This window comes from Schistocerca piceifrons, chromosome 3 (genome assembly GCF_021461385.2).
Source record: "Schistocerca piceifrons isolate TAMUIC-IGC-003096 chromosome 3, iqSchPice1.1, whole genome shotgun sequence".
NCBI classification, from domain to species: Eukaryota; Metazoa; Arthropoda; class Insecta; order Orthoptera; family Acrididae; genus Schistocerca; species Schistocerca piceifrons.
The window spans coordinates 438,227,498-438,249,010 of NC_060140.1; positions in this window are offsets into that span (position 1 = coordinate 438,227,498).

Here is a 21,513-nt window from a genome sequence, read left to right on the forward strand (position 1 = left end):
AATGGGCCAATGATTCCTTTGGAAGAAATGGCGGCCCAGACCAGTACTTTTTGAGGATGCAGGGACGATGGGACTGCAACATGGGGCTTTTCGGTTCCCCATATGCGCCAGTTCTGTTTATTGACGAAGCCGTCCAGGTAAAAATAAGCTTCGTCAGTAAACCAAATGCTGCCCACATACATATCGCCGTCATTAATCCTGTGCACTATATCGTTAGCGAGTGTCTTTCGTGCAGCAATGGTAGCGGCGCTGAGGGGTTGCTGCGTTTGAATTTTGTATGCATAGAGGTGTAAACTCTGGCGCATGAGACGATACGTGGACGTTGGCGTCATTTGGACCGCAGCTGCAACATGGCGAACGGAAACCCGAGGCCGCTGTTGGATCACCTGCTGCACTAGCTGCGTGTTGCCCTCTGTGGTTGCCGTACGCGGTCGCCCTACCTTTCCAGCACGTTCATCCGTCACGTTGAAATTTTTCAAACAGATCCTTTATTGTATCGCTTTTCGGTCCTTTGGTTACATTAAACCTCCGTTGAAAACTTCGTCTTGTTGCAACAACACTGTGTTCTAGGCGGTGGAATTCCAACACCAGAAAAATCCTCTGTTCTAAGGAATAAACCATGTTGTCTACAGCACACTTGCACGTTGTGAACAGCAGAAAGACGACGTACAGAATGGCGCACCCACAGACTGCGTTGTCTTCTATATCTTTCACATCACTTGCAGCGCCATCTGTTGTTGAAAATTGTAACTATTGTAATTTCGAAAGTTTGTCTGCCTGAAAATGTACTGTTGTCCCAAGCATAATGCAACAAACGGTGTATTTCTATCTCTGCTCGTTTAGTTTTTATTGCCGTTTCAAATATACCGGTCATTTTTGAAACACCCTGTACTTATCCTGTAAAATGAAAATAAAGAAACGGAGCTATTATTTCCTGATTAACCGTCTTTTGTATTCATTTCCCTTCTATAGGCCTTCTGTGTATTCCTTCTACCTCTCAATCTTCTCATCTGTTCTTTGCAAGGTATTAGCTTGCCATCTGTGCTCCTGATGTTCACACAACTGCTCCTGTTGTCTCCAGGAGTTTCTTTCACTTATCTACATGAGACATCTATGTTGTCTACTGTCGTGCATGATCAAGTGGTTCAAATGGCTCTGAGCATTATGGGACTTACTTCTGAGGTCATCAGTCCCCTAGGACTTAGAACTACTTAAACCTAACTAACCTAAGGACATCATGCCCGAGGCAGGATTCGAAACTGCGACCGTAGCGATATCGCGGTTCCAGAACGTAGCGCCCAGAACCGCTCGGCCACAACGGCCAGCGCATAATCATACACTTTTGAATATCTTCTTTAGTCAATCCCACAGTCGACTTCGACTTAAGTACTTTTTCAATGGCTTCAGTACTTTTTTTACCAACTAACTACGAAGATTATCTTGTTGGTTCCAGGACCCAGTATTGGTACTTGTGTGTATAGGATTTTGTTGCCCGGTATGCAACGCGTAAAACGACCTTCCATAAAATATGAAGTACAGGGCTATTACAAATGATTGAAGCGATTTCATAAATTCACTGTAGCTCCATTCATTGACATATGGTCACTGCACACTACAGATACGTAGAAAAACTCATAAAGTTTTGTTCGGTTGAAGCCGCACTTCAGGTTTCTGCCGCCAGAGCGCTCGAGAGCGCAGTGAGACAAAATGGTGACAGGAACCGAGAAAGCGTATGTCGTGCTTGAAATGCACTCACATCAATCAGTCATAACAGTGCAACGACACTTCAGGACGAAGTTCAACAAAGATCCACCAACTGCTAACTCCATTCGGCGATGGTATGCGCAGTTTAAAGCTTCTGGATGCCTCTGTAAGGGGAAATCAACGGGTCGGCCTGCAGTGAGCGAAGAAACGGTTGAACGCGTGCGGGCAAGTTTCACGCGTAGCCCGCGGAAGTCGACGAATAAAGCAAGCAGGGAGCTAAACGTACCACAGCCGACGGTTTGGAAAATCTTACGGAAAAGGCTAAAGCAGAAGCCTCACCGTTTACAATTGCTACAAGCCCTGACACCTGATGACAAAGTCAAACGCTTTGAATTTTCGGCGCGGTTGCAACAGCTGGTGGAAGAGGATGCGTTCAGTGCGAAACTTGTTTTCAGAGATGAAGCAACATTTTTTCTTAATGGTGAAGTGAACAGACACAATGTGCGAATCTGGGCGGTAGAGAATCCTCACGCATTCGTGCAGCGAATTCGCAATTCACCAAAAGTTAACGTGTTTTGTGCAATCTCACGGTCTAAAGTTTACGGCCCCTTTTTCTTCTGCGAAAAAAACGTTACAGGACACGTGTATCAGGACATGCTGGAAAATTGGCTCATGCCACAACTGGAGACCGACAGCGCCGACTTCATCTTTCAACAGGATGGTGCTCCACCGCACTTCCATCATGATGTTCGGCATTTCTTAAACAGGAGATTGGAAAACCGATGGATCGGTCGTGGTGGAGATCATGATCAGCAATTCATGTCATGGCCTCCACGCTCTCCCGACTTAACCCCATGCGATTTCTTTCTGTGGGGTTATGTGAAAGATTCAGTGTTTGAACCTCTTCTACCAAGAAACGTGCCAGAACTGCGAGCTCGAATCAACGATGCTTTCGAACTCATTGATGGGGACATGCTGCGCCGAGTGTGGGAGGAACCTGATTATCGGCTTGGTGTCTGCCGAATCACTAAAGGGGCACATATCGAACATTTGTGAATGCCTAAAAAAACTTTTTGAGTTTTTGTATGTATGTGCAAAGCATTGTGAAAATATCTCAAATAATACAGTTATTGTAGAGCTGGGAAATCACTTCAATCATTTGTAATAACCCTGTACCTCTTGTAAAGCTTTCGTTTGCACTGTATTTTGCGGCTTATTGCCACTCACTTGTAGAGTGGCTTTCTGAGCAGGCTAAATACGTAAATAAACCATGTATCAAACTAGATATTTGCCTTTCTCTCGTAAACAAATATATTTTACAGTTTTTCAGCGGAGAGCACACTGTGTTTCTTATTGTGAAATTAGGTACTGCAATGACTGTGTAGTAACCACCCATTTAGGATTATCACTGAACGTGCTGTTTTGTGTGTGTATGTAAGTGTATGTGTGTGTGTGTGTGTGTGTGTGTGTGAGGAATGTCTATCGTTGTCCGTGACAGTTGTTGGCTTCGGTGCACTCTTGACAGTTTTTACGAAACTCGTCACACTTTTGACGAAATCTTGGACTTCACTGCGCAGTTCTGCGCTCAGAGATATAACACCCACTAACGCCTTACGAATCTTCCTTTTTATGGCGTCATTTCCTCTTCCCCAACTGCGTAGTTAATATTTTACGCCGTTTGCGGCAGTGGGGCATTGCACAGTCATTTGTTTGAAGTAATTGCCACTGTATTGTGGAGCCAGACAGCGGGGGGCCTAATGAGCCCGTTTATTGTGTGCGCCACTATTTCTGCTTACCGTGCGGAATCTGGACGTAACAAAGCACCACTTAATTACTGCACCGGTCTATCCACGGCTAAGATGAACTCCTCAAGGTCTGCTGTCCATTTCACAACGTGCTGTAGCTAGAGACTCCTTTGCAAAAAGCTCACGTGACCATTCTGATAATACGATATTCTGTTGCCTGCTTTGTACCGTATTAGACATATAATGTTCCTTTGGACATGTATGCCTGCGGTGACTACAACTGCTATGAAATACATAAAATGAATTCGCAATAGCGATTACGGACAACTATCAGCTGTACAATGGAATCACGATACTAAAATTTTTTTCCAGACTGCAATGCGAAACCGGATTTCCCTCTTACCGCGAGCTATCGTCTTAGCATTTTCCACCATTATGCTCTCCGAGCTCGAGTCACGCCCCCATGTGTCGTCAACCATGTGTCATTCCTTTATACAGCTAATGGTTGTTCATAACCGCAGCTGCGAATACATTTCATATATTGCAGGACTGGTGCAGTCGCCACAGTGCATGTTTCTGTGGACATGCATGCATGTCCGAGGGAACATTGCATCGTAATTCGTTATAACGCAGGCACTACATATCGTAATTATTCGCCGACATCGGGAAGCGACTTTTAACTAAAAAAAATTCCTGTACAGGAATATACATAATGGATGAAGACGTATAGGTGGTAGAATCATGGTTGACGACGTCAGAAAGTTTGGGTCTGGTCAGGATTTGTGCTTGGATAGCCTAATGGTAAGGTGACCGCTCACAATAAGTGGGAAATCGGGGTTCGAGTCCCGCTCCAGCTGATGGTTGATGGCTGTCAATATTCGCAAATGCAAATAGATTTCACGTATTCCGATAATAGACAAACGTGCTAAACCTCGTTTCTTTCTGATCGATAACTTCTGTAATACGTCTAGAACTTCGAGGATGAAGTTCGTGTGACATGATGACAATTTTAACGAAAAGTAAAAGTTACATACTAAATAATAGCATTTCTCTTAATTTTCTGTAACACATGCTTGCCATTACGTTGTAAAGGGTTTGGTTCACGGTTTTGTTGTCAACTTTAGTGCAGAGAGCTTACTGTTTATTTATATAATTTGATCCGCGAAGGTTAAAATTGACTATCATTTTCTTCATCGCGGGATTTGCAGGTTCACGAAATTCACCAACACCTTGTGCAATAGATACAAAACGTATAAATGGTACAAATGGCTCTGAGCACTATGGGACTTAACATCTGAGGTCATCAGTTCCCTAGAACTTAGAACTATTTAAACCTAATTAACCTAAGGACATAACACACATCCATGCCCGAAGGCAAGATTCGAACCTGCGACCGTAGCAGTCGCGCGGTTCCGGACTAAAGCTCCTAGAACCGCCCGGCCACCGCGGCTAACACACAATGTACAGCCCACATTCCGGTATTCAAAACGGAGCTAGAAAAACATATTAGTTTAATTAGCAGTAATTGCTTTGCAGACTATGTGTATAATCGTAAGAAAAAAAGAAATGAAAAGTCAAAGGGAACAAGTACTAAAATCCATGGACGTCATATCCTTTGTGCACGTTGATTCGTCCAGTGGTTTTGGAATAATGTGGTTCTGCTAATCTTTCAGGGTAAATGCCGTACACTAAAGGAAAATGGAGAAAAGGAAGTAGACCGACGAATTTCAAGTACTGAAAACATACTAAATTGGCATCGTTTCATGGAACTGTCGCCGGCCGCTGTGGTCGAGCGGTTCTAGGCTCTTCAGTCGGGAACCACACGGCTGGTACGGTCGCTAGTTCGAATCCTGCCTGGGGCATGGATGTGAGTGATACCCTTAGGTTTGTTACGTTTAAGTAGTTCTAAGTCTAGGGGATTGATGACCTCAGATGTTAAGTCCCATAGTGCTTAGTGCCATGGAATTGTCGTAGCTGAATATTTTTCGTTACCAATGGCTCTCAGAATGTTACAAGCTTTTCACCAAAACTTCTTCCTCGCTGTGTCGGTAGAGGCAATGCTTAAAGAAATGAACTGAAATTTTTGCTGTAAGTCATTGCAGCAGTGAAACGTGTCTCTGATAATAAAACGGATCTCTGACGTTTTAATAGTACAACGAGGTCGTTTTAGAGAGCCGAAAAATATGTGGCTTGATTATGTTGATAAGTATTTTCTTATGTGATCTGAGGCTTTCCCGGCGAATGTGCTGTATCGAAGGTTCGCGGGTGTCCAGGCGGATGCGATCGTCGAAGTTCCACGATATTTCGGCGAATAACCGTTCCGCCATCGTCAGGTAGTGCTGATCCGGCTGGACGCCCGAGAGCCTTGGATACAAGTATTTTTTTATATTTCAACTTCATCTTCCTTGGTCATCAACCGACCTCTCGTCCTATAATGATAATGATAGCAGAACCATACTTGATAAGCCTTGTAATCACTGAGGTTATCATGTTTGGTGGTATGTTTACGGGTTCTAAAGTGAGTTAGCGGCTCCATCTCCGAATAAAATATTTCGACCACCGACTCATTATCTTCTTCTTGTGTTGTGAGCAGTCAGTTTATAGTCCTGGGAGCTTCCACACATACCGTTTAATCAACAGTTGCAGCACCCGATTAAAACATTCTTTTTGGGTCTGACTAGATGAACCTGCATAGGTATTTTTCATTTCCGAGAGTGAATTTTTCATTTCCGAGAATGACAGTCGAAAGCGTCATGAAAATTTCACCTTTTCGATGGCCCACTTGTGCTTCATATATTTCTTTACTTGTAGCTTGCTTTAAAACAACATTTAAAAGGAAGTTTTCCTGCGAAATAACATTTCTTTTTCTTATTTTCTTTAAAGCAGTTGGGAACTAATTACTTCGAACATACAAAATAGGCTTATGGTGGCTCATCCTCGTTTACTTCTCTTGACGTCAAAGTCTGACGCGGCTACTGATAATTGTTGCTTTCGGAGAAATGAAAGTCGAGTACGGATAATGACTCAAGATGAATCCTACTGTACCGGCCAACATATTTAGTGTACCTTTGTGACCGGAAAACTTAAGAATACAAGGTATGAAGAGCTCCTGGGAACAATATGCAATCATTGCATAAAGCACCCTCTAATCATGCAATATAACATTGTATTTGATAATTTTTGCCGAAACGTGCTATAAAAATAGGAATTTGGACAGTCACACATGGTGATGAGGTGTGACTGCATCAACACGTGTCGGAAGCGAAGAAGCGCTCATTTATTTGGCTATTTACCTCAAGTACGTTCGCAGTGGCTGGAGGATACACTATTGTTGTTGTGGATGAAGGCATGGCACTAACATCTGCCAAGTATAACTGAGAATGCGTGCTCAGAATCTTTTAATTCATCGGGGAGAAATGACTAAAATCAGGTCTGAGAAATATCCGGTGCCATCGCGGAAGTGACTTCATAAAGGACTCTAGAGGGGCATACGCCCGCATTACCTTGCTCAGATTTGGCTGAAAATATCTGAGTACTAAGCATTTTCTTCTTATCTATACAGGTGGATCCCTTGGGCGTTTAATAATATATATGAGCATTACTCCATTAAGCTGACTCAATTTGTGATTCTAGTAGATACAGTTACGTTATCGATTTCTAGTTTCTATAATTCTAACTTAAAATGTCGACATGGTTGTCCAAACCTGACCAACATCAAGTCCTGAGCTCAAACAGCTTAGTCATAGAGAATCCACTTGGATTAAGCATCATTAAAAAAGCGGCAACTTCGGTTGTATAGCACGTAAACTTATCTAGGAATAGGTCGTTAAATAGATGGTTTTCTTAACAAGTTACATTTGCTTCTCAAGTTATTTCCCACATTTTTTCTCCGTTAAGGATTGATCTGGACAGCCAGATTGATATCTCTTGGTATCTCTGGAGTACGTTGCGCTATCCAGAAATCAACATCATAGTATAATTGTGAACATTATAAATAAAAACTTCTGAATTGGATATTCAAAACAAATAGTAATGCAGACACTCTTTATCCTGAATATAGCCCTGATCTAGATCTGTTTAGTTTCTCTCCGTCACCCAAATCCGATGAAACGTAGGCCGTCGTAGTTTTGAGTCCTCATAAGCAGTAATAGTTCTTTCTGAATAGTATTTCTCAGTAGAAGACTACATCAGTTATATGCAAAGTACTTCAAATAAATTGTCCGTTTCCATTTATAAATGACTGAAGATAAAATCTGTGGTGGATTTTAACTTATGCGTGGAAATACGGATTGTTGAACACGTACTGCGTGAGATTCACAGCCATGAGTCACAATTTCATATCCTCCTCTTAATAAACTAAGAGCAAAAAATCCATCATTTCAATCCCTAGAAATCAATAAACATCTGTCCCACAGTCCTAATTTAATATTGAATGACCAAACACAGCTCAATACTTCCTCACTAAATCTTGCTTAATCGTTACACTCCTGTAGTTCTTTCTATACTGTCTTTTCATTTCATTCCTCCATTTACTCCTTTATTTAATTGTGACCGTTATATCGTCTGTTATTTTGTGGTATATACTTCTACTTTATACTAAAAGAAATTCTTTATGTCACAGATATGTAATTTAGCTTATGCATTTCCTGCTAAAACTGACATTTACTCCTCGCTTTCTGCACTACCTTCCATATATAATACCTCTTCAAGCTATTCTTCGTTATTCTTGTCTTGTTTCAATTTTATGATATTCTGAGTGCTAATTTAATTTAAATTGCTGCAGACGATGAGCTTGTTTAGACAAATTTGCATCCTCTTTCTCTTTTGTTGACTGTATGTAGTCCTCATTTAACTGCGCGCATGCCACACACACACACACACACACACACACACACACACACACACAGCATTTGGAGTTGAAGTGTAAGTGTTAATGTTCTTCTGGCATGTTTTCTTTATTTTATTTACTGTTTAACTTTTAAATTACGTTACCACTGCGTTCTCGAAGATGAAGTTTCTTCCATATTGGTATATCACTCCCGATGTGTAACATCTTTTCCAGTGTTGATCACCAGCATTGTATCCTCCTTGACATCGATAGCTACTTAGTCTTACGAAGACCTTGAAAATAAAAAACCGGTTAACGAAATAAATTAACACTGCAGAACGTCTACAATATTGTTGGATGTTTACCATGCTGCTAGTCGTAAGTTGCCAGCCCGAGTGGGTGCTGCTGAGGGCTCCTGCGTGCAACTTGTTCGCTCGCTCGCTCATACTCTAAAGATGCACTCGCCAAAAATTTCTTAAGTTTTAAGGATGAATATGTCTGTTGTGCGAATTTACGCTCTAGTCTAACACTTTTCCACGTATCTTATAATGAAACGTGAGCAATAAATACGTGGCTAGTGATCATTGTCCTCGCGAAATTATACCTTTTTCTTGCCAGCCTTCATCTAGGGAGTGTAATGACATATTTCTCGACTAATCGAATTCTTACAAATTTCAAAACGAGCAAAGTCAATGTGGGCAGTGCGGTGAAATGAAAAAGAGTGGGGTTGAAAAAGAATAAATGAATTGCTTATTATTCCTAAAGTAATCGCCAAATCTGTTGAAACGTTTACCTCACTGTGAGAGAAATGGAAAATGACTACGGTTGGCTATGGAGCTATTATTGTAACCACGCGTGCTCCTCTTTGTTCAGAGCAAATCGAAGACTACAAATGTCTCTCTTCAGCGTTACAAAAATACCTAAATCTCTTGGAGAGAGATTAGGACTGTAAGGGCGATTTTAAGTGCTTTCTAGCGAAACTTCTGCAGCATAGTCTAAACAAGCTTGGCAGAATGGGGGCGAACGTTATCCTGCAACAGAATGATACCGTTCTTCAACATTCCTGGGCATATGGAAGTAGTGGCGTGCTTCAATTTTTGAAAAATGTCCACGTACTGCTGTGCGTCAATTGTGGCGCAGTGTTCCAGAAAATCAGTGGGAAGAGGGCTCTTGCATTCAAAAAACTGGGTCATCGTGCCTTTCCCGGAGCTGGGAAATCCTTACATATCCTCCATAAAGTCCGGATCTCTGTCCATGTGATTTCCAAATGTTTGAATCCCTGTTTCGGACGAAGAGGTGATCGCAATGGTACAAAGTGAGTTATATGGCTTAACAGTAATTGCGATTGCTTTTCAAGTAATGAATGGTTTACTTACTATTTCTTCCCTATGTCTCGTTTTCTTATAACTGCCCCTTGTGTAGGAAAGATTCTATCAAAATTAAAGACAGAATGAGTGTAACTATTTTGGACTGAGTTGTATGTGAACTAGGATATAAACTGTAAGCCTATGAACTAAAGAGCTACAGAAAAACGTACTTAATCAGCATTTGATTTAGAGAATAGCGTACAAAGGACCATTTACCGTATTCTCGTATTCTAAACTGCCCACCACTAAAACATATCGAGCAGTGACGGACAAGTACGCGACATTTTTCGTATGGATGACCATTCACTTCTGAATGGTACTTGTGTAATTTCATAGATTCAAGTTCACATATTTTGCCTTGCAAAATACCGGAGCTCCGTTCACTGTTATTCACATTGTGAGAACCAACACATTTACTTTTAATTAGCAGCACACTACCCTAACGCCTACACTGCGAGGTAAAGTGGTCTCGCTTTGCAAAATTTGACGCACGTTAACTCCAGCATAATTACGTGGCGCGCCGACAAAAACGCGGCCTGTTTGCGGACCACCTCCTTGCCCCACTGCTCCATTTGCGCTCTTTGTGTGGGCACCCGAGTGGCATAACAAAGAATGCCTACTGGAGAGATGCGCCGTCGCTTCCATTCTTTTGACCACCTACAAACGGTCAAAAGATAATTAAAGCTCATCCGCCACCTAAAGAATAATACATACATATCTCTTGGAACATCGCTAAGACGTAATTCAAAAGAAGTTTAATATTTAAAGTCGTTTATCTCCTGCTGAATGTCTTATGCTTAGCACGTAATGAATGTTTTTGTTGACATGGTATGTAATTATTTTAAATATAGATGAAAAAAGTATAGCGAAATGATCAGTATCATTCTGTGACCATCCAAGAGTTCATAACTAAACGGCGAATAATGGAGTCTTAAAAATGGTAGAGAAAATATAGTGCTTTGGAGTTGAAAGCTGTACAGATATTTCAACAGATAACAGAACTTAATAATATGATTTCTTCTGCTTGACTGACAAATTAGCCACCTTCGTCTGTAGATCAAAGTCACAAAACAAAAACAACAAAATGACTCTGAGCACTATGGGACTTAACTTTGAAGTCATCAGTCCCCTAGAACTTAGAACTACTTAAACCTAACTGACCTAAGGACATCACTCACATCCATGCCCGAGGCAGGATACGAACCTGCAACCGTAGCGGTCACTCGGCTCCAGACTGTAGCCACCTCGGCTGGCAGACACAAAACAGATGGCTTCTTAGAGTATTCGTCGATCTTAATAACTGAGGCCAAGTTCCTCACAACCGCATTAAAATTGTTTCTTTTTGGTTAGAGGCTGATGCTGATATACGGGGTGTAGACAGAAATATGTAAATACTACAAATACTTTACGATGCCTAATACGGTGTAGGAAAACCTTTGGCGCTCAAAACATCCTCGTCTGGGAATGGATAGATACATGCTCTGTATGGTTTTCAAGGAACTCATATATCTGTCTTCCAGTAAAATTGTGGCAAATTCAGGTAAAGACGATGGAGATGGGGAGCGATCATGCACCCATCTCTCGAAAAGAGATGACAAACGCTACTAAATATTGAGATCTGGTGACTGTGGAGGACAGGGATAATGGGAAAATTAATTCTCATGCTCACGAAACTTGTCCTTGACGACGCGAGCTGTGTAATCGTGGTGTCGTCTTTGAACACAGCATCACCACTGGGGGACAACCATTGCACCCTGGACCCTGGCGTACTATTGGGGCGTAAAATCCGCCAAAAGTTGGCAATGGTGTGAAACAGAACTGTCGGCCGAGGTGGCCCAGCGGTTCTAGGCGCTACAGTCTGGAACCGCACGACCGCTACGGTCGCAGGTTCGAATCCTGTCTCGGGCATGGATGTGTGTGATGTACTTAGGTTAGTTAGGTTTAAGTAGTTCTAGGTTCGAGGGGACTGATGACCTCAGAAGTTAAGTCCCATAGTGCTCAGAGCCATTTGAACCATTTTTTAAATAGAACTCACTCGACCAAATTGATTTCTTAAATTGTTGCGTAGTACTGGCGTTATGGCTTCCTCCCCACGTTTTCCTATTTCTGTCATTTCCTTCACTGGTCTGTGCAATTCTCAGTTTATGGAGCTCTATGAGTTCCTTTCGTGTTATGTTGGTGTTGAAAGGATTCGTGTGTGCGACACTCAGTTCTGCAATGAGTTTTTCGGCTGACGTCACATTCCTCTTCAATGACCATCTATCACAATATACAATTTCGCCCGCGTTGTGACCTAGCGGATTATGTTTTTTCCGCTTTCCATGTGTGCAGTACAAATCTTGGATATGGTGCTTCTTGGAACCGTACAGATCGGATCCCTTGGTTACGGAAGAACTCAACACTTGGGTACTAAAAATTTGCTCACTTTTGAATTCACTTAGCTGCGACGTAAAGTACCCGCAACAGCACAGTCCACTGCTCTGACCACGACTGACACTCGCAACGCACTGGATGAAGCGTGTATTTCTTGCGGTGTTCCCATGTTCGTGTCCCACCCCTAATACGTCTGCAGACAGTGTCATACAAATTGGCGTGAAATCCTTCTCTTAGACCTTAAGTTGAACGTTTATACAGAGGGCGTTCCACATTGATTTACGGTTTGTTTTCAATCACTCGTGGTGCGCAATTTGACCCGTCATTAAGCTTGTGAGGAAACATAGTCAGTCATTTCAAGCTATTTCACTTACAGATCAATAATAACAACTTCAAAGTAAAGTTTACTGACGATTGAGAGGATTGATTTCAGTGCAAAGAGTATCTACGCATTACAGACGAGGATGAAATCGAAATAATAATATAGTTAACGGAATTTTAAACAGTGGTGTGACTACGAGAGGAAAAGACACAAAGAACATGGTTCAGTATCATTACTTTCTTTGGACAATAACTGTAGAAACATTTTTAACATGCGGCAGAAACTGGCTGTTGTCTAATTAGGCGTGACGCATTGTACAGAAATTTCACTTGTTTTTACGAAAGCGTGGTGTTTGACAGTGATATTCGTGCCTGACGGAAAATGAATGAGGTAGTACGCTGTCAGTGGGAGCGTGATTACTGTGATCGACAGGCATGGTTCATGCAGCGTGATCATATCAAAGGATACGCCTTCACTGGATACACTTCTTGGACCATACGCAGATATACAACCCACGGTAAACAGAATAGAAGGTCTTCCATAACGAGTAAGGCATCCATTTGACAGTATGAAATACGTACTTCATATTACAAGAAATGAATGGAATTTAGTGCAGCACTAAATGCTCTCTGTGGAATTTGTTTCTTTTTTTCCAATCTATGACAGCAACAGAAAAATTATCCACAGAATGGCCATTTCCTTCAGTGGTGATCATATTCTGTTTAAGTAGTGTCCTGCGGTTGACAGGTAAAGAACTAACAATCAAGTTTGGACACACTTTATTTAACTAAAACACCTTCTTGGTGTGCACTAACTTCCAAACGCAAGAACAAAATTGAACACAAATATTTTTATGTAGGCAAAAGCCAGATTAAAGTTATATGACAATGAGAAGAAGTAATGACAACCAAAATACTGTGCTGCAATTATAAAGTGGCGTTATGCGCCACAATATACAAATTTCTACAGAATACTACGGCGAGTGTCTACTGGGCTGGGTATTGGCTACAGCTGTCCTAGCTGTAGGTAGCACGCCAGCAGTGTGCACTGCCGGTCTTACTGCTGGCTTGCTTATCAACACCAGTTCTGCAGAATGGTACACTTTGTCACATTTGGTCAAATTGGTGGATTTCCGTCGCGTGGCTTTTCACGAAGTACTGCCGTGTTTATGCCCAAGATCTGTTGATGTTTAAATTCACTGGCGATGTTTTGATATAAGGTCTTGATGGGAGGTCAGCAGCCCCACTTACTTGTCTCTTGTGCGGGCCCTCTAACTGATAAGGGGCCGCTACGACAGTTTATAATGGCTTCTAATATAATACCGCCAGCGTGACATCATCAAGAGGTACTGCACAATTTAAATTCATAGTCTGAGAGCAATATTTCATTGCGATCATTGACTGTAATAAAAGAAACAAATTCTATGAATGCTTTTGTTCATGACTATGTCACAGCTTCTGTACCACACTCTCTATTGAAGTGACAGAAGAGCCATTTGAATACATGCTATGAAATGATAATTATGAAAGAAATGTGGGAATATCTTGCAACGTCCTACTATAAAGACATAGAACTCTTTTAAACCGTACAGTGTCTCTGAATAAATTCATCTATTTGTATCGATTGTAATATTGTTTATTTCGCTCTCGACATAAGCTCCATGCTTCTAATACATCATCCATGCAATAGAACTGTCTGCAACATGCAGTGACCGACCATTAAACAGTAATGTAACAGCAGATTCTTGTACAATACTGATTAAGTATCGTCAGTTTTGATCTAAAAACGTCGTCAACATAATAAAACACGTGGCCTAGTTGAATCCTTGCAACCGCAAATCACAAACCTATACATAGTGACTCATACATAAATATAACCTGATCCATTATGTACACGTATTTATGTAATCATAATCTCTATCCTACAGATGTAAAACAACTGAAGATATCAGACAGACCCTAGAAATATAGCAGATGGCGAGCAAACATGTTGCACAATATCTAAATGTTAGACCTGCAGTCTTATGATGAAAGGTACTAATATTTCGCATGGCCACAGTACTGCGGTTTGTAGAACGATGTACAGGGTGTTACAAAAAGATACGGTCAATCTTTCAGGAAACATTCCTCACACACAAATAAAGAAAAGATGTTATGTGGACATGTGTCCGGAAACGCTTAATTTCCATGTTATAGCTCATTTTAGTTTCTTCCACCTACGCTCAATGGAGCACGTTTTCATGATTTCATACGGGATGCTCTACCTGTGCTGCTAGAACATGTGCCTTTACAAGTACGACACAACATGTGGTTCATGCACGATGGAGCTCCTGCACGTTTCAGTCGAAGTGTTCGTACGCTTCTCAACAACAGATTCGGTGACCGATGGATTGGTAGAGGCGAACCAATTCCATGGCCTCCACGCTCTCCTGACCTCAACCCTCTTGACTTTCATTTATGGGGGCATTTGAAAGCTCTTGTCTACGCAATCCCGGTACCAAATGTAGAGACTCTTCGTGCTCGTATTGTGGACGGCTGTGATACAATACGCCATTCTCCAGGGCTGCATCAGGGATTCCATGCGACGGAGGGTGGATGCATGTATCCTCGCTAACGGAGGACATTTTGAACATTTCCTGTAACAAAGTGTTTGAAGTCACGCTGGCACGTTCTGTTGCTGTGTGTTTCCATTCCATGATTAATGTGATTTGAAGAGAAGTAATAAAATGAGCTCTAACATGGAAAGCAAGCGTTTCCGGACACATGTCCACATAACATATTTTCTTTCTTTGTGTGTGAGGAATGTTTCCTGAAAGTTTCGCCGTACCTTTTTGTAACACCCTGTACAAATGAATAGTTTTCGAATGAAACCAGAATTGAACGTCGACAACTTCAATTTTGGTATAAGTACTATCTAGTTTTGTGTAACAAGCAGGAGAGTAACTATGTAGAATAAAAATATTGCGTAAATTGTGCAGGTCTTTAGATTTCCTGACTTAGTTGCGAAACACTCCACCGCTGCCGGTTCCTAGGAGAACTCAGCAAGGAACAGATTGCATACAGAAACAAGGCAATTGCAATGACGTAACGCCCGATAGGTATGCAAAACATCTAAAGTGCAGGTAACAGGATTACGGTCTTAATACACAAATTCTACTACAAAAAGTACCGTAGTGTATACTGACTTAAGACAGACTATAATAGCCTACGGTAGTTTTACAAGATTGGTAATTACATAAAGACCATGGTAGGTATACTATCTCAGTAAACATAGTAGACGATGTGCCGCAAGAAGTCAGGCGTGCATATTGTAATTTGAGAGATGCACTTCAAATTATGATAAATGAAAACCTAATAACACAGGATTAAAGGCTCTTTTAAGATTTGTTTCCATTGTTTACCAGAATTTGATGACAAAAATTTTGTCCTCAGAACGACGATTTATGTCTGTGTACACTATCTTCTGATCTGTTCAACACTTATCCCAATATAATAAAACCAGAGTAGCATCGTCCAGAGATATTGGCGTTCTTACAATAGGTGGCGTTTTACACAAATCTGAAGATGTTCATCACTACCTGAAAAGGATAGTCTGAGGACAACGTTTTCCATGGTCATAGACTGCAGTAAAAGAAAAAGAACCTCATGGAACAATACCATTGTTCGCGTGTACTATTATGTTTGTTGTAAAGACTGTGTATGCTTTTGAAAGAAGCATTGGACTGCCATGCATTATTGTACTGTTCCGCATTATGGCCCCACCAATCTCCATGTAATATTCTACCAATGGCGTCACTGGATGTGGTGTCGTGTGGTATAGTGTGGTATAAATCTCAGCCTGTTGTTGTCGGGTTTCTTGAACTTGGAACTGCTACTCATCAGTGGAGGAACTCCTCAATTGGCCACACGCGGCTGAATGCACCGCCTTCCAGTGTGCCCAACAAGGAAAATGCCCTCCAGTGACGGGAATTGAACCCAGGAGCCCCGCATGACAGTCAGCCGCGCTGACAGCTACGGAGTCGGATGTAAATGTGATATATTCTGTTGCATATAACGCCATGCATTACGCAGCGATTAATGATGAAAAGATGAAGCTCTGAAACGAGAATTACTTTTTGTACAATGTTCTCCAGCACTGCAACAAGACGGAATTTCCTGCGATCGACTTAACACAATACATCATCTGCAAGATTCCGGTGAAGCTGCCTGTGAAAGTAAAATTTATGGAAGGGAATTATAAATTTTGTCGCATAGAATCCTGCTCGCCACGATGTGTTCTTTGCCGAAAGAGAAACGACTGAAGAAATGCGGTACCATTGGAACAGAAATGGTGCGAATACAGCAGCAGAGGGGACCCTGTGAAATATTGTATTCTTTAAGATGTGTAGCACTCTGTCTGACGGAACTTATATTTGAACTGTAACGTATGGGGAGAGGCGATTTCAGAGCACTATGACAAACTGTATCCGTCTTAAAATACCAGTTGGCTGATATCGAAAATGCAACATACTCCCGCACCTACTCTCAGTGTCTCTTTTTGTGCTTAAATTTGATACTAATGCAGTTTTAAAGGTTCCACCATGTACCAGCAGTTGGACTGACGTGGTGTAAGAACTGGCACGTGCAAACCTTTTATTAGCCATTAAGATGAAAATCTGGACTACTTGTTAAACTACCTGCAGCTAAGTACCATGTCTTAAACACTGGTAAACAATGACTCTTTTCAAAGTGTCACCCTCACATCGTCAGGAAAAACATGACGTGAAGCGAACACAGCCCTTAATTTCCTTTGGTAAACAATATGAAGTGCTTCTAATCACCTACCATGTGACAATGAGTTTGAAAAAGTTGTACATCGTGGTAATCCATAAAAAACAAATAAGGAACTTCGACAATCCAACTGACTGTAGTGGCCATCCACACAATCTGCTATTTTATGTTTTAAGAAGAGCTGAAGAGTTCAATGAACACAGGTGGTAACACAAAGTGATATCCCTTGTTTGTAAACTGTCTCATATGTCAGCGTCTATGAACCTATGTAATGATTCCTATTTGATTTCCTGATCACGGTGATTGTAACAGTCATCGTGATTAGTCTTCAATATTGCCACACGCAGAACAGGAGGTACTAGACAGCTGGCAAAAGTCATGGGATAGCAATATGCACACACAGGATGTTTCCGTAAGAGCGTGCAAACATTTAAGAGTACTTTGGTAAAACGACAATTTGTCAATGGAGTGCGTGATTGACTATTTCGTTTTTTTTTTGTTTATTTATGGACGCAATCACATTCTTATGACACAGTCATAACCAGTTTCGGCCATACAATGACCATCATCAAGCAATACAAAATAAAATTTATATTAAAAAATAAAAACAAGTGCAATATTTAACCAGGCTTATTAGTAATGTAACTGAATTTATGCGAAATACATATAGTTCATATATAAAGGCGGCATACACTGAACCGAAGTTCATGCGTTGTCAAACTAGCTATAAACTGTAAAACACCGGTGTTATATACATATAAAAATTTGTTAGATTTTGTTCATCCTCTTTGCCCTAGATGCGCGCGTCCTCTATAAGATAGTCTTTATTTTTCAGAAGCGTAAAATACGACGAATTTACTATTAATATTCAGGTCAAATGTAAATAAAATTTAAAATTACAGAACAGATCGTTAAATCAGGGAAATGAGATTTCAGAACAAGGAGAGAACATTGCTATAGATGAAAACAGTAGTAGCTCTTGTAGAGTGTATTTGCGGCTATTGCCTGGTTATGCCGTTTTCCATTAGTACGGACGACACGGGCAGGACGACGAGTGTAGTGCTCTGCTGCAGTGGATGGCACGCTCCTCCGCCTTAAAAGTTGTTGACATCTGTTGCGGCCCCCACTAGACAGTGCAATACTCGACCGTCGGAAGGCTCCATCCTCAGCTGAAGCACGTATGTGGTAAAAAAGATTCGCTCAGATGAACAGATTGTCGTAAATGTTGAAGTATGCGTCAACTGCAAATTCATTCTGTTCACTGAGGAGTTAGATGCAAGAGGAGGATGACAATATTGTTAACACCGATGAACAGCTTCAAATTATACATGAAGTTACAAAAAGTAAACGATTAGACATTTTAGAACAACTGGAGGTTGATGTAACTAGACGCAGAGAACCTGACAAACTCCTGATGCGGGCCGCAGCAGATGTCAGCTACCTTTCAGGCGCAGGAGCGTGCCATCCACCTGCAGCAGAGCACTACAATCGTCGTCCTGCCCGTGTCGTCCCTGCCGTTCTAATGGACAACGGCATAAAGAGGCAAAAGCCGGAAATACAGCGCCATTGGGCGTCAGAAATACTCTCTACAAGTTCTACTACTATTTTCATCTATAGCAATGTTTTCTCCTTGCTCTGAGATGTTATTTCACTGATTTAACGATCTGTTCTGTAATTTTAAATTTTATATAAATTTGACCTAAACATTAATAGTAAATTTGTCATATTTTATGCTTATGGAAAAAAGGCTATCTTATAGAGGACACGCGCATCTAGCGCAAAGTGGGTGAACAAAATCTAAAATTTTTTTATATCTATATAAGACCGATGTTTTACATTTTATAACTAGTTTGACAACGCATGAACCTGTGTTTACTTTATGCCGCCTTTAGGTATGAACTATGTGTATTTCACATAAATTCAGTTAGATTACTTATAAGCCGGGTTAAATATTGCACTTGTTTTTAGCTTTTAATATCAATTTTGTTTTCTATTGTTTTAGAATCTGAAGATGTTCATTGTATGGTCTAAACCGGTTATGACTGTGTCATGAGATTGTGAATTAGTCTATAAATAAACAAAAATATGTTACAATTTAACAGTACATAGAAGATGCTCCACTGAGCAATTTGAAATAGGGAACCTCGGATCGAGAAGCCAGATTAAGGAGGTAGGCGGAATAAAATCACATTACTAAATGCTTTTTTATTTAGATAAGTTACAGTTATCTGCAAATACCACCACTGACACAATGGACGTACCTTTTATACCGTATCTTACAAAATGTGCTGAAGCTGACGGCCAAAACATGACATCGGCGAATATGATTCTGTCGCGCCCTGACAAATATCCATGTTTGCGTTTCGAATCACATCACAGACAGCTACATTTCTAGCAACTAATTCCATCTCCGTATTCACTGAAGTCTCATACACAAGTCATTTTAGATATCCTCATAAGAAATTATGAAGGGGTTCACGTCAGGTGACTTCGCAGGCTATCGTATAGAATACCCCGTCCAATCCAGCGACCAGGATATACAGCGTTGAGATGGTTTCGGTCATCCACAATGAAGTAAGGAGGTTCACCGTCATGTTGTATCCATATTCTCTAACGAACAGCCAGGCGCACGCTTTCCAGCAATGAAAGTAGAGCTCTCTGCACGAACAACTAAGGTAAACAAAACTTGCACTGTGACTTCCTAGTAATCAGGCTCGTCCTCCCTGTTGCCTTGCAGGTTTTAAGGAATGCAAATGTAAATAAATCGCACAGTACGTGGGAACTTGCACGTGAGGTAGCCGTAAATAAGCTGGAAAACAGTAAAGTTAGACAAAGCAGTAGACCGAATTAATTCCATATCTCCTTAAGATGGCTTCTCCGACCCCAGGTTACCTACCTCAAATTGTTCAGTGGAGCATTCTCTATGCCCTGTTATACTTTCGGATTCACGTGGCTCCCTCAAATGGCTCTGAGCACTATGGGGCGTGGCTCCCTCCGTCGGAGATTCGAGTCCTCCCTCGGGCATGGGTGTGTGTTTTGTCTTTAGTGTAAGTTAAAGTTAGATTAAGTAGTGTGTCAGCCAGTCATGACAAAACTCTACCATCTGGTGAGCAAGATGTATGAGAGAGGCGAAATACCCACAGACTTCAAGAAGAATATAATAATTCCAATCCCAAAGAAAGCAGGTGTTGACAGATGTGAAAATTACCGAACTATCAGTTTAATAAGTCACAGCTCCAAAATACTAAAGCGAATTCTTTACAGACGAATGGAAAAACTGGTAGAAGCGGACCTCGGGGAAGATCAGTTTGGATTCCGTAGAAATGTTGGAACACGTGAGGCAATACTAACCTTACGGCTTATCTTAGAAGCTAGATTAAGAAAAGGCAAACCTACGTTTCTAGCATTTGTAGACTTAGAGAAAGCTTTTGACAACGTTAACTGGAATACTCTCTTTCAAATTCTAAAGGTGGCAGGGGTAAAATACAGGGAGCGAAAGGCTATTTACAATTTGTACAGAAACCAGATGGCAGTTATAAGAGTCAAGGGGCATGAAATGGAAGCAGTGGTTGGGAAAGGAGTGAGACAGGGTTGTAGCCTCTCCCCGATGTTATTCAATCTGTATATTGAGCAAGCAGTAAAGGAAACAAAAGAAAAATTCGGCGTAGGTATTAAAATCCATGGAGAAGAAATAAAAACTTTGAGGTTCGCCGATGACATTGTAATTCTGTCAGAGACAGCAAAGGACTTGGAAGAGCAGTTGAACGGAATGGATAGTGTCTTGAAAGGGGGATATAAGATGAACATCAACAAAAGCAAAACGAGGGTAATGGAATGTAGTCAAATTAAATCGGGTGATGCTGAGGGGATTAGATTAGGAAATGAGACACTTAAAGTAGTAAAGGAGTTTTGCTATTTAGGGAGTAAAATAACTGATGATGGTCGAAGTAGAGAGGATATAAAATGTAGACTGGCAATGGCAAGGAAAGCGTTTCTGAAGAAGAGATACTTGTTAACATCGAGTATAGATTTAAGTATCAGGAAGTCGTTTCTGAAAGTATTTGTATGGAGTGTAGCCATGTATGGAAGTGAAACATGGACGATAACCAGTTTGGACAGGAAGAGAATAGAAGCTTTCGAAATGTGGTGCTACAGAAGAATGCTGAAGATAAGGTGGGTAGATCACGTGACTAATGAGGAGACATTGAATAGGATTGGGGAGAAGAGAAGTTTGTGGCACAACTTGACTAGAAGAAGGGATCGGTTGGTAGGACATGTTTTGAGGCATCAAGAGATCACAAATTTAGCATTGGAGGGCAGCGTGGAGGGTAAAAATCGTAGAGGGAGACCACGAGATCAATACACTAAGCAGATTCAGAGGGATGTAGGTTGCAGTACGTACTGG